The sequence below is a fragment of the Stegodyphus dumicola genome, chromosome 8 (assembly GCF_044657685.1).
Source record: "Stegodyphus dumicola isolate Sdum_Otavi_A_Nest chromosome 8, ASM4465768v1".
NCBI lineage: Eukaryota > Metazoa > Arthropoda > Arachnida > Araneae > Eresidae > Stegodyphus > Stegodyphus dumicola.
The window spans coordinates 128,767,781-128,781,205 of record NC_140775.1 but is presented as its reverse complement, the minus strand read 5'-3'; positions in this window follow the sequence as shown (position 1 = coordinate 128,781,205).

The window sequence follows — 13,425 nt, the reverse complement described above, 5'->3', positions numbered from 1 at the left end:
AGTTTCATTGCGGATTATAAGAATATCGAGGAAGGAGAGGGAATTGTTGGATTCAATTTCAAGAGTGAATTGGATGGCTGGATCAATTGAATTCATAATAGATAGAATCTCGGATAAATCCTCTTTATAACCATCAAAAAGAAAGTGTCGTCAACATACCGAATCCAAAAACGAAAAGATAGTTTATTAAATAATTTCATCTCAAAATAGTGCATATAAATGTCAGCAAGTACCGGACTGAGAGGATTACCCATAGCCAATCCTTCAACTTGGCGAAAATATGCATTTTTTTGGCATTTTTTGCATTTTCATTGTCACATTAGCGTGTTTCTCTTCTATTCTAGTCCATGATAAGATGTTCTCAATAAGTGAGAGGCCTGGAGAATGTGCTGATCAGGGTAAAACTCGGAAACATTCTTTCTCAAAGAACTTCAGGGCAGCATAAGTTCGTGCATCATCTTGTTGAAAGATGGCGTCAAGCAGGCCTTGAAGACAGGGCACAAGCATTAAGACATCACAAATGTAACGAAATTTGCCCACATTACCGGTTATGGGAACAAGAAGTGACCAGGGTGAAGGTGGAATGGCATCTCATGCCAACACGTCAGGTGCTGAGCCCGTATGACTTTCACGAATGCAAGCTGGCAACGTTCATTCTCCTCTATGCCTCCACACACAGGATGCGTTCGTTCTCATGCTGTACGCAGAATAGGTTTCGTTTGAATCACGATATGGTGCACTCCTGTGCCCAGTGTCGTCGATGACGTCCATTGTAGGTGCACTTGTTTCTGTTGTAGCGTCATGGGAAGCAGCAACAATGGTCACTGTCCGTGGTGCTGCAGACGTCGTATTTATTAATGTAATAAGAAGAACATATTATTAAATTAACAAGTGGTATGTGGTTAATAACAATGGCAATTCAGTACATAAAGCTAACACCTCCGCCAGCAGCAACATTTGTAATCCGACCGAGCATCTAATGGAACTAACCTCGAATGGCAAACACAGGTACTTCATTCCATGCAGCTTCAATTCTATTTTCTGGCCAGTGATGGCATGGCAATCTCCCGGCAACCCATGATAAGATGAGTGAGAGATCTAGAAAATGGTCTGATCAGGACAACACTCGAACAAGGACTTCTGTCTGAAGGAACAAGGACTTCTGTCTCAAGGAACTTCAGGACAGCACAGGCAACATAAGGTCGTGTATCATCTTGTTAAAGGATAGCGTCACCCAGGCCTTGAAGACAGCGCACAGCCACGGGCATTAACACATCAAATGTAAAGACTTTTGCCACATTACCGGTTATGGGAACAAGACGTAATCAGGATGAAGGCGGAATGGCACCTCATACCAGCACGACAGGTGCTGGGCTCATGTGATTTTCACGAATGCAATTTGGCAACGTCATTCTCCTCTGTGCCTCCGCACACGAATGCGTTCGTATCACGCTGTACGCAGAATGGGTTTCGTCTGAATCACGACGTGATGCACTCCTGTGGCCAGTGTCGCCGATGACGTCCACTGTAGGTGCAGCTGTTTCTGTTGTAGCGTCATGGGAAGCAGCAACAGTGGTCACCGTGCTGACTGTCCGTGGTGTTGCAGACGTCATCTCACTGCCCGCAACGTTCTCTCGGATTTTAATGCCCCAAGGCCGCTGAGATTTTGCACGGCATTCAATATGGACCCATTGGATCTCATATTCGCCTTACAGTAATGGCATCCCGACCAACACGGGCAGCAATGTCGCGGAAGAATGAATTGTAGTCCAAAGAGTCCACGATCTTGCCGTGGTCGAATTCCAACGCATACTAGTAAGAGTTTGTTCTTTTTATAGGGGGCGTAATATAATCTTAATCCGAGCAACTAACGCTTAAATACGATTTCTGAATGAAAAACCCGTTGTTCAATTTTTTTACCCATTTATATGCAATGCAGATGGTATTACTCATACATGCTTTGCGCGCATGCGCTGGAATGCTAATTGTTCTTATATCCAGGATGCAGTACTTGAGGTTCATGCAAATTTGACATTTATTGCATGTCGCCTTCATGATGTTGCAATTTTAATAGGCAGTAGCGTAATGTTGTCAGCTGACAAATAAGTACTGTTGCGAATAAATTGAAATCTATCATACGTACATACAGGTACACATACAGCCTATAACATAGAAATCGACTCATTGAGAAGTTATCCAAATAGGTAGAAAATGCGTATGGCTATACCTTACGACGAAATATGGAAATGATTCACGTTTAGTGTTCAATGATTGACAAGCTATGGAGCTCCAGCAAAGCATCCAGATGAAATGGATAACTGTGTCAACACCTCTACACTCCACTGCTCTGCCAACTAAGCTATGGACGGATGGTACATAAAACGGAAGATATTCCACTGATAATGCACAACTTCCATGCGAGTATGAGTCCGTCGATCTAGGTGGACTGTACCAACGTCTGGTAGACGGGTTCGTCAAAAGTATGAGCAGATGTCACCATTTAAGAATAAAGGAATAAGGGTGGCCGCAGGATAGCTAAATATTTATATCTGAGCGATGCGACCATTCTATAATGTTGACAGGAATGGGTGAACCATAGTTGCAGAGAGCGTCAAGAATGTAACGGTCGAGCAAAAGGGACTGCAGAACACAAGGACAAAGTGATCGTCCAAACACGCTCACAACCTCAGCCTCTGATGCTTTGATCCGAAGTGTAGCCGGAACATCAGTGCAATGACAAGTGATAATGAGACTCTGGGAACGGGGGCTGAAGTCACAGAAGGCATTGCGCCGGCTACCCATTGTCATTGCACACCGTTAAGCATGTTTGCAGCGGTGCCGGAGGTATTCGACATGGGATCTAACAGACTGGAATATAATTGCTTTCAGCGATGAGTCCTGCTTCGAAGAGAGTTCCGACGACTAGCGCAGACATGTCTGGAGACGTTCAGAACAGCAATGCATACTCATCTGGATACTGTCAACGAGACAGCCAGGAGCTATGGTATGGGGTGCCATTTCATTTGACAGCCGGCCTTGTTTGGTGTGGCACCCTTATAGCACGGCAGCACTTCGATGAGATTCTAGCCCTTCCTTTCACGGATCTTTGAGCTTACATTTCAGCAGGGTAATGCTCGGACGCACACGGCATGCCTTTCTACTAATTGTTTTCGTGCGTCTCCAACACTTCCCTGGCCGGCGCGATCGCCAGATCTCTCCCCAATTGAGCACGTTTGGGCTCTGAGGAGCCATGTCCGACCCTCCCTGGATGAGACCGATTTAACTTGCCGGTTTGAAAGTATATGCCAAGGAATCCTCCAGGAGCACATCCGCCAAATCTACGAGTCAATGCCTAACCGGATTAGAGTTTGCATTAGAGCTAAAGGTAGGCCATTGCATTATTTATTTTGCTTTTGTAGCTGTATTTCCTAAATAAAAAATTAAATTCCTAACATACTAGTTTCGTTTCCAATCCATCTACAGATTTTCGTCTCATTCAGATAACTCCTTTTTGGTGTGTCGTTTTATATGTTACAGAAACGCAACTGAAATTGTAGGTTAAATTAATTGAATATGGCGATGTTTACAAGGGGTATCTGCTTAAGAGGAACGATGCTTTCATGGAGGACTTATTAAGATAAACTGGCCCATATTTACGTTACGCATGGGGAAACCACGAAAACCAATAATGGCCTTTACTTGTGTGTCTTTCTAATAAAATCTTACATAGACTGCTATATATCTTATAGCTAGAATAGAGCATTTTCACAGGCTGATTTCATAAATGTTATCAAAATAATGGTAGAATTATGCTTAATGAATTGGTTTTTCCTACATTAAATAATTCCTTCACTACCTAAATGCTTGACTTTCCTCTTATTCTTCATTAAATACCCGGGACACAAGTGCAATTTCTCCCATATTAAGACAGATCTTTTTTTCAGTGTCCTTCAGCTGTTTATGAAAAATACTTTAACTATATAAATTCTATCTCTTTTTGTAATAAAGATTATTTACAATATTTTTCTTATTTGCTATAACACTTCAGTTTTGCATTGATAGGATAATCAAATTAACCTCTTCTGCAGTTCTTGATAAAGATGCCTATAAATCTGAAAGTAAGGCATTACTGTGCATGTAAGTAATTTTAGAAAAAGTTATATAATTTCATCTTTAAATCTATGGAAGATTTAAGGATGCTTTCAATTGAACTGCTGCCATGGTTTTGGTGCTAAGAAGCATTTTGTTCTAGGCAGATAGCACTTGAAATGCATATGCTTATGATTAATAAAACATTAAACCACATGGTTAAAATTCAGTGTAAAACTTCTCATCCTTTTGTAGAATGTTTTTCAATACTGACATGTAAAGTTGAAAGCCTTGTGAACTTTCTTCTTCTTGTTGCTTTATTTATACAAGATAATCTATACTGTACAATGGTTTTATCTATAATGCACGTTATTTTAGAATTTCATTCCCTTCTCTATATAACATTGTAATTTGTAATTTACTACTCTTGGTATTCTGAATAACTATTTACAAGAAATTACTCTTTGTATTATAAAAATTTCTAAAACTATTAATCTCAATGTTTTTGAAAGAGATAGTTTTTTTCCCTCCTTGAATTTTGCATTTACGGTAAAATAATTTTAAATGCGAGTTTAATGCAAGACATACAAAAGTGTCATCAATTATGATAAAGCAGAATTTATTTTACTCAGTGTAAATGACAGCACATGTTTTATAACTCACAGGTAACCAGTGGCTGAGTGGTAAAAAATCACTGAATACGGGCAGTTCCTATTCGATTTCAGAAGAATTGTGTTGGCTGCATGGGTGTTTTCATGGTTTTCCCTACCTGTACCATGTATATGAGCTAGTTTCCCCGAGAAAGTCCTCCACGAAAGCATCCTCCCCTTAGAAAGAGAACCCTAGTTTCTTATAAACAGTTTCAGATATATACATACCTTAAAATTTATGATATACTGAGATTTAAAATAGCCTGAGATATCTCAATAAGTACTTTTGTAAAAATTAAGTATGTTTAATTAATAAATTGATCACTAAAATTTTGAAATTCTGTAATAAATACAATTTTTTAAAATAATAAATGATAATTAAGTAAGTAATAAATGAAGATCCCATTTTGGCAAACGTGCTCTGAAATGAAAATATATTTGAAAGCATAAGATTGTGTATGCAAAATAAAGTGCAACTCATTAGCTAATGGTCTTGCATTTATCTTTTTCTATCATCAGCTGCTCTGGGAAACTTTTGCCTCAGCAGAATTCAAATGCCTACATGCCAGAAAGGATATGACATTCACGCCTTCTCTGGGATTTGATACATGAAACTGAACTAGGTTGAGGTGACAAATTCTGTTTGACTATTAGGATTATCTGAGTTACTTGTAGAAGGCTGACTGCCATCTTGGGGTTTAGATGAATCAAGATGACAACCTTTTTTTACTAGTTACATATTTAGTAGCATTTTTTGGAAGTTTTCTTCTGGCAATTTTAGAAAACCTTTAGGAATACCTTCAGATTTTCTTCATTACTACCAGAAAAAGTATCTGGTTTCCTTTTAAGATGCAAGATCTCATTACTTTGTATACTTAATTTATTTATTGTCAGGAAGCGTAGCCTGCTATAGAAATAAAAACCCATTCCTTTCATTGCATAACATTAAGAGTTCTCCCCTCTTTTTTTTTTTTTTGTTAAATATTTTTGGCAGTTTTGAAAGGTGAATTTATGCAAAGATTAATCTATGGAGTAGATTTGTCAAGCCATACATAGTATCCCTTGATTAATGATTCCATACTCTGATCCAATTCTTGTACTACTACTTTGATAGTTTCAATATCTATATAATTCAGTAGTATTCTTCAATAAATGAAGTATCTATCTTGTTATGAAGTATTCACGCACAGGCTCATTCCAATCAGTCTTTCCAAATGGAACAACATCACTCGCTGGCCTTCTAAGGCTGAAACCTGAATGTATGATATATGCAAGGTATGTCTTATGAATGTGCACAATTATTATTTTTATGAAGGGTACACTTTTAAACTGAATACTTTGCATAATAAGCATTGAGCAAGTTTTTAATTACACAAGTATTATTGGAGGCACATGGATGAATACAAGTCATTAGCAAAATGACACCACAGTAGTCTCAATATCACAGCTTAAAAACAGAAAATAAGTCCATAACTGTTTCAAAGAAAAATGTAAAAATACAACGCAAAAATTTATTCCATCATAACAAAAATGTGCCCACCAGTGCTTGAGCAGTAAAGTTGCTCAAAGCTGGTAGTTTGACCTGACTGAAATTCTAGGTAAACAGACTGGCTGCATGTGTAATGAGGCTAGAGTGTCTCTTAGAAAGTCCTCTATGAAAGCATGCTTCTGCTTATTCAAATAACTCTCACATACTTTGCCATAAACAAATCATGCACACTAAACCAAATAAAATTAAAATAAAAATGAAAATCACAATAAAATAAGTCAAACTATTACTAAATAAGTAAATTAAAAAGTATGTAATTTTAGCTGTAATTCTGTAAAATGTCCTTTGCATTATATTCAAGAAGGGGGCAATTAGCTAATCTAGAATCAATATTATTGTTGAACAAGTACAGTTGAATAACTGTATTGCTCTTACATGAGTAACATATTTTACATGTTTCATTATTTGCATGCCTTACAGATTTTCTATGCCTCATTATTTACATAGCTTACAAGTGTTAAATGCCTCATTTTGTTTTTATTTGGTAAAAAGGGGGATAATAAATTTCATTGCAAAACATTTTGATAGGTAGTTATGTATATGACTTATGATATGAACTCTATATTCAACGATCATATAAATACTATTCCTAATATACATAAAATTTAATTTTTATTTGCCTCTATAGTCAACCCTCTATGGTATAATATAGCATGGTTTAAGTAATAATTTCTGCAATACAGTGTATTGTGGAATGTGAAGCATGAATACAGAAACACATTAAGTACAAAGAACATAGAGAATAAAATGCGATTTTAATCATAGATATTTACACGAAATAATGCTTGATATTTATCAGAATTGTTCAGATGAACTGTTACTAACTGCAATATATGCGTCACAATGACAAAGAAGTGATTGGCATATACTATTCAGCAAGTCTCTGCTGCAGTGATGCTAACTGGCTGACAAGGTCTGCAGTAGAATCAATCTCTGTTTCGTAAACAAGATCCACTGTCATTGTAATGCATGAAGTTTGCATTATCTATTTGTACAATTGATTTATAATAATTCTCAAATATCTTGCTGTAATCATAAACAATTACCAAGGACTTCAGTTTACTTAATTAAATTAAATAAATCATGAAGGAAATACTGCAAAATTTTCACTATCACATTCTGTACGTTGGAGATGATTTATATTTATGACAATTAAAATCAAAAATGAAACAAACTATTTTTAGTTTATTCTTATAGCATTTAAATCTACTTTTATTAACTGCGCATAAAGCATTATTTTATGACATCAGGAAATATTAATTTATTAAAATTTATTGAGACTTCTCAGTTCATAATGTATTATATATATATATAAAATACTATAAAGATGAGGAAATGTTTAATGCAAATTACTCTTTCCATTACATAATGCATGTAACTAAATATGTGTTTAAATACTACAAAATATGTATCCTTCTAGCAGGTTTAATGAAATTTTTATACTTATACTGCAGTTAAAAAATGAAATACAAAACTATTGCATTTTGTCGAATTTTGAACAATTAAGACTTGAGAGCATTACCATGTCTAACAGCATACAAATTTGTCCCATACATATTTCTAAAAAGTTGTTATTATTTCTAATTCGTACAATAAATACTAAAAATATTAAATGTGCTATAAACTAAATATCAGACTGAGGCTACAAATGTCCCAGAACAAATATACTGCAAATATGTTTAGTCTGAGAACTTAGGTCTGTTTAAGCCAGATATTTCTGGCAACTGTGAAGTAAAACTGCCACTCTATAGGCAAATTTAAAGTTCTTCTGAATTCACATTACTGTACAGTCGGTCACAAAAGTATTCGAACACCGGTACCCATTCAGAAAATTTACTTTTCCGTTGAGAAACAAAATTGTCTCCAGAATCCATCTTGGTTCGATAGAAAAAAAAAAAAAAACAAAAGGATGGCTCATGTCCAAAATTGGCTAGGTGCATGAAACAAAATACAACATGACCTATCTGGGTGAGATGGGAAACAAAATGGTTGTTCACGTGATCCATTATTGCGCTCAGAGAAAACGCAAAGTGTGGCTGCGGCTCGTCTCGGTTCGCGAAGAGTGAAAACCCAAAACGGTCTGCAGTGTCTATCTTTGTTGGATGAGAAAACAAAAGGATGGCTCATGTCCAATTTATTTAGGTGTGGGAAAACATATAACGTGACCTATCTGGATGAGATGTCTCCAGCGATCCAGTATAGACTTTTTCCCCATCTGCAATAGGTGACATCTATAAACAATTTTATTGAAATCTCCTCGAAATATAAGAAACAGCTAGCTCGTGAAATTGTAAGGTATTCCCAAAGAATTCCACTTCTTGAAGAAGGAAAAACATCCTAGCTGCAGATGAGGTAGAGAGAGAAAAAGCATGCTGCACCATGGAGAGCCCGCACGGTTCTGAACAGAAAACGTGGAATGCTTTTATAGAAAAGAGTTGAAAGTGAAAGTAAAAGCCGATTGGAAATTTTTCAATTGGTTGCCGACTGGGAAAAAATTTTCAGAGCTCAGAAAAAAAATTCTGAGATGTAAAAAAAAAAAAAAAAAAAAAAAAAAAAAAAAAAAAAAAAACTTTTTGTTAATTTTTATCATGTCTTCTAGACATGATAAAAATTAACCCTACCCCCTTTTGTGTGGGAATGTTGTCTCACTGTTTCTAAAAATAGACCATGACTCATTCTAGGAATTACATGTTTTAGAAAGGATGAGTCATGGTCTTTGGGTTTCTCCATTCCAAAGTAAACAAAGTGAAGACATCAAATTAATAGAAAAAAAAGGAAGAGTTTTTTTTTTTTTTTTTTTCCAGCTTTGGAAATATTTTCCCCATTCAACAGCCAAGAAATATTTCCAGCCAATACAATTTCACTTTTACTTTCACTTTCAATTCATTTCTTATATCTATAAGAACATTTCATGTTTCTGTTCAGATCAGTGTGGGTTGTTCAAGATGCAGCATCTCTACTCCATTCCACAACCAGGAAAAAAAAAAGATGTTCTTTCATGAGGAATTCTTTTGGCTTTCGAAAACAATGATGACATGATGATTATAATACATTTCTGTTCTCATGTCCCATGATTGAACTCAGAATTATTTCAAGAACTCTGAGAATTTTTCCTAGTCAGCTCGATGAACCAAATTTCGTATATTTATTTTTTAAGCCACTCGAGTTTCGACTTCCCATCCGTGTGTGCTGTGCATTCAACCTGGAGACACACATTCCCTGAGCTCTAAGAAAATGTTTCCCAGCCCACTCAATCGCTGAAATGGATTAAAAAAAATTCTTTCATACATTTTTAAAGCTCAAGCGTGTTAGCTGTCATGGAAAGAGCCTTTTTTTCCCTGAGCTCTAAGAAAATGTTTTCCAGCCCACTCAATCGCTGAAATGGATTAAAAATAAATCCGTTCCTATATTTTCAAAGCTCAAGCATGTTAGCTCTCATGAAAAGGGCCTTTTTTTCCGCAGCCCACTCAATAGCTGAAATGAATTAAAAACAAATTCTTTCATACATTTATAAACCTCAAGAGTGTTAGCTGTCATGGAAAGAGCCTTTTTTTCCCTGAGCTCTAAGAAAATGTTTCCCAGCAGACTCAATCGCTGAAATGGATTAAAAACAAATTCTTTCATACATTTTTAAAGCTCAAGCGTGTTAGCTGTCATGGAAAGGGCCTTTATTTCCCCAGCCCACTCAATCGCTGAAATGGATTAAAAATAACTTCTTTCATACATTTTTAAAGCTCAAGAGTGTTAGCTGTCATGGAAACTGAAATTTATGTCATGGTTTGTGTCTCACACGTAGTCAACGGTATGGTTTGAGGTGAAAATTGAAAACCCGGTATGAAAAATCTCTTTAAGTTCACTTTAGAAGAAGCTGTGCGATAGAGAGATTTCGTTATGGAAAAATGTCTTTCAATGTCCGTCATGGGAAAATGTCTTTCAATGTCCGTCATGGAAAAATGTCTTTCAATATCATGACATCTCCTTTCAAATGGGATTAGAGGATTTTTCTTAAACTATGTTGAAATCTTGATCCATCCAAATTTCAGATGGGAAATTCTGATCCATGGATGGATCATCCACTTTTGCTAGAACCTGATAAACGGTTGCTGATGAAATCCAAACGAAAACCCTAGCTTTTCAAACAGGAAACATTTTCCCCTAAACGTATTAATGATTTCTATTCTGTGAGACATTAAAAAGTGGAAAGAAACTTGTGTTCACAGAAGCTCTTTCTAGAAGAGTGGTCCTAGGTCCAGATGAGATAGAGAAAGAGAAAAAGCATGCTGCACCTTGGATAGCCCGCACGGTTCTGAATAGAAAACATGGAATACTTTTATAGAAAAGCGATGAAAGTGATAGTAAAAGCCAAATCGTCTTGGCTGTAGAATTTTCACTTGGTTGCCGACTGGGAAAAATTTTTGAAAGCTCAGAAAAAAAAAATTTGAGATGTAAAAAAAAAAAAAAAAAAAAAAAAAAAAAAAAAAAAAAAAAAACAAATAAAAAAAAATAAAAATAAAAAAAAAAACTTTTTGTTAATTTTTATCATGTCTTCTAGACATGATAAAAATTAACCCTACCCCCCTTTTGTGTGGGAATGTTGTCTCACTGTTTCTAAAAATAGACCATGTATACCAATATACTACAAACGGACTTGAACGCCTGTTCTCAGTATGTAGCTATACAAATTTGAAGGTAAAATTAAAAAAAAAGACATCTTTTTGGGGAAAAGGGAGTAAATTTGTATAGGAATATACTACAAACGGAATTTAAGGCCTGTTTTCAGTATATAGCTATACAAATTGGAAGGTAAAAAAAATAAAAAAAAAAACATCTTTTTTTTTCGGGGGGGGGGAAGGCAGTGAATTTGTATAGGTATATACTACAAACGGACTTTAAAGCCTGTTTTCAGGATATAGCTATACAAATTGGAAGGTAAAAAAAAATAAAAAAAAAGACATCTTTTTTTTTCGGGGGGGAAGGCAGTGAATTTGTATAGGAATATACTACAAACGGACTTTAAAGCCTGTTTTCAGCATATAGCTATACAAATTGGAAGGTAAAAAAAAATAAAAAAAAAGACATCTTTTTTTTCGGGGGGGGAAGGCAGTGAATTTGTATAGGAATATACTACAAACGGACTTTAAAGCCTGTTTTCAGCATATAGCTATACAAATTGGAAGGTAAAAAAAATAAGAAAAAAGACATCTTTTTTTTTCGCGAAATTAAGTGAATTTGTATAGGAATACACTACAAACTGACTTTAATGCCTGTTTTCAGTATATAGCTATACAAATTGGAAGGTAAAAAAAAATAAAAAAAAGATATCTTTTTTGGGGAAAAGGAGTGAATTTGTATAGAAATATACTACAAGAACATCAAGAAAAGAACACCATGGGTCCAAGAATTGAAAGTCAAAGTCCAAAAACGAAATGTTAACGACTGGGAAGAAAATTTTCAAAGCTGAAAAAAGATTTAAAAAAAAAAAAAAAAAAAAAAAAAAAAAAAAAACTTCCTTTTTCTTTCTTAATTTGATGTCTTCATTCTTTTGACCTTGTAGAAATAAAAAAAGTGAAGACATCAAATTAAGAAAGAAAAAAGGAAGGTTTTTTTTTTTTTTTTAATGTGTTAAAATTTTTCCAGAGCTCTGAGAATTTTTCCCAGTCGGTTTCTAGAAGCAACTCGTTAATGTATTTAAACCACTCGCGTTTCAGTTTCAGATCAGTCTGTTCTGTGCACTCAACGTGGATACACGCTTCTCACTCTCCTGGGAAGAGCTTCTGTGAAGGTATGTGAACATTTTTTTCTTACTCTTTTGTATTTCATAGACTACAAATATTTATTGAGTCACCCATTTTATTGAAATGTATTCTTATTTCCTTTCAATACTTTGAGGTAGGGTAATATTTTTCCCCCTGCTACTGTTTTTGTTTTTCAAGGCTAGAAATGTTTTACTCAATAGCTGTTTTTATAGAAAACATGCTATTATTTCATATACTGATATATTTTGTGAAACTTTAACAAATTCCTTTCAAGAAGCCAAGATCTCGTGATCCACAGCTGGCTAGATACGTCAGTGTAATCGGATCACGATTGTTCCATCATATACTTAGATATTTTGTGAAACTTTAACAAATTCCTTTCAAGAAGCCAAGATCTCGTGATCCACAGCTGGCTAGACCCGTCAGTGTAATCGGATCACGATTGTTCCATCATATACTGATATATTTTGTGAAACTTTAACAAATTTCTCTTAAGAAGCCAAGATCTCGTGATCCACAGCTGGCGAGAGCGGTCAGTATAATCGGATCACGACTGTTCCCTCGTATACTGATATATTTTGTGAAACTTCTTTAACAAATGACTTTCAAGAAGGCAAGATCTCGTGATCCACAGCTGACTAGACTTGTCAGAATTAACGGATCACTATAGTTCCATTGTATACTGATATATTTTGTGGAACTTTAACAAATTGTTTTCAACAAGGCAAGATCCTGTGATCCACAGCTGACTCCATCAGTCAGGATAATGGATCATGATTTTTTTCAATCGTATACTGATATATATTTTGTATATTTTGTGAAACTTTAACAAATCCTTTTCAAAAAAGGCAAGGTCTTGTGATCCACAGCTGACTCCATCAGTCAGGATAACGGATCACGATGGTTCCATCTTATACTGATATATATTTTGTGAAACGTTAACAAATGACTTTCAAGAAGGCAAGATCATGTGATTCAATAGAATTGTTCAATCGTATACTGGTATATTCTGATAAAACAACAGAATGATCCAATTTTGAATACGATCCCAATATGTTTTTATAAAATCCATTTCATATTTTGTTAAACGTGAACGACTGACTTTCAACCTGGCTGCATGGGTGTTTTTTTTTCGTGGTTTTTCCCCATGTGTAACGTGAATACGAGCCAGTTTCCCTTCCAAAGTCCTCCATGAAGGCATTTCTTAAGGCAAATAGCCCTCGAATGCTTTACCGTCCTCCGAATCGACTTGACCTCTCTCCAACTTCCACGGTGTCATTTGAACGATCGAGTCGGCTGTTGGAAAAAAATGTCTGACAGCTGAAAACAATATCTCCACACACCTTCACAAAACCTATTTCCAGGAGGAAGAAGCGTGTAT